The sequence below is a fragment of the Morone saxatilis genome, unplaced genomic scaffold (genome assembly GCF_004916995.1).
Source record: "Morone saxatilis isolate NCDOM2014 unplaced genomic scaffold, NCSU_SB_2.0 Contig21, whole genome shotgun sequence".
Lineage (NCBI taxonomy): Eukaryota > Metazoa > Chordata > Actinopteri > Moronidae > Morone > Morone saxatilis.
Genome location: NW_023339774.1, coordinates 17,378,000 through 17,380,230, shown reverse-complemented (window position 1 = coordinate 17,380,230; position 2,231 = coordinate 17,378,000).

Sequence of the window (2,231 nt, the reverse complement as noted above, 5' to 3'; positions counted from 1 at the left end):
GAATACAAACCAGATATGTAACCCAAATTTCACCAAAGAAAGAGAAATGATGAACTGCATGCTCTCCGTGGATGCAACGCCAATTAAGGCTTTTACAATAAATGGCACAAGGGGGTGACAAACTACCTTTAATTATACCAACACAAATTCACTACGTTTTCACTGGTAAACAGTGGTGGAAGAAGTACTCAAATCTTTTAGTAAAAGTTGCAATACCCTCTGTATATGTAGATAGATACATAGTACTGTTGTTAACTGAGCTTTGTTTGTGACCAGGCAAGTGTATCTAACTGTCGTGAAATTATGAATGAGTTCATCCTAACCCTAATGCTTTGGAAATCTCCCCCATCCAGAAAACAAAATTAATCCCTAAACGGTTTTGTTGTATGAGCCAGCAGGTCTTTATGACGCTGAGATGACATGACTGCATCACATTAAGAGGCATAAAGCCTCATGCAATTAGGGGCATAATGATTTCAGACCCAGTCATCAGCAGAAATAATCATTAGACAGAAGGCTTTGGACAAAGAGAATATGAATCGTGTAATGTGATGGTGATGAATTTATGTTTTGTAGGATGTGGCATCATATCACAGGTTTTAAACATTTAGGCCTAATGCTTGGAAAAGCACGCTCAAAGACACTATTTAATATTATTTTGTTGAAAGTTGAGTATGGCTGTCTTACCTTTATTGTTTTGAAATGTATTTCTGTACGCTGAAATTCCTTTAATTCATTGAAATTAGCATTTGATTGGGTCTATTTATGCGTTGGTGCCGGTATTGTCTGGGTCACGCCCTCATATGTGCAGTTTCGTCATACGCCACTGGATGGTAAACTCGAGTAAAAGTCCCAGTTTACTCCAAGAGCATCATTCACTGATGAGTACAGTGAGCACTGCATAATGAAACCGGAAATTGAGGTTTCAGCCTTCAAATTAAGAGCTTTTTTCTTTCCTCTTTTTGTTTTTTTATCAATATAAACCATTGTGGCTGCCAAAAATCATGTTTAATGTGCATGGACCTACTAATATGGAGAGGTATTGCTGAAAGATAAACATATTTCTGATATAGTGGTGCTCAAAAAATGCTATATTATGTGGACATGGATAATTGAGTTGAGACTCCATAAAACACATTATAGGCTACAAAATATGCAATATGATAAAAAAAACACAGTGAATGTGGTCACAGATACACATCACATGTGTAAAAGCATTATAAATACCATATAAACTAATCCAACCACAAATTACAAAATCAAAACAAATTCAAATAAATCCAGGAATAAAATATCATTCTATTGAAGAGGAATTGGCATATAACTAGTTTAGATTTCTGTGAGATGTGGATTGTGAGATTCCATTCTCGAGAATATAAATATTTCAGTGTGGCAGCATGTAATCCATTTTTATTTAATGTCATAGGATTTATTCATAGATATACTAAACATGCCAATCCAAGAGGAAATATGTTAAAGTGACATGTATTTCTTTTATAAAGATGTTAAAAGACAGACATAAAACCACAAAATAGAATCTTAAAACCAAAACTATGTCAGTGCAAACTACACTGCTAAACAAACAGCCACATCCAAATACATCATTAACAGATTATTTGCTCAAGTAAAAGTCCCTCTCATTTTTATTTGGGGTTGTCTTAATCAATTTGCAGACTGACGGAAAGTTTATCGGCACCTATTTTAATACTTGAATGATTGTTGAAGTCATCTATGTAGGAAAAATTCTAAATATTTGCTGGTTACAGCTTGTTAAATGTAATGATTTGACAGTTCTTCTTTTTTGTTTTCTATCACTGTAAATTGAATATCTTTGGATTTGGGATTGTTGGTCGGATCAAACAAGCTATTTAGAGAACTGAACCTGGGCTCTAGGAAACTGTAATGGGCTTCTTTTTTTTTCTTTTCAGAAATTCCAACATTTTATTCACTAAATAATCAATAGATGAATCAAACAAATATGAGAGATTAATTGCTGTTAATTGTTTTTGTAATCGTTTCATAGGGGGTCGCAGGGCCTTCTTAATTTTAAGGGGTGCAAGAAAATCTTTTTCTAACTGAGACTTATATATTCACAGGAAAATATCTGCTCAAAATGTATCCAAATCTCGTATTTTACCTAAACTTCCTTGAGTTATTGTTGGTTGTTCTGTAATGTATAATTATATATATATATATATATATATATATATATATATATAATAAAATATGTC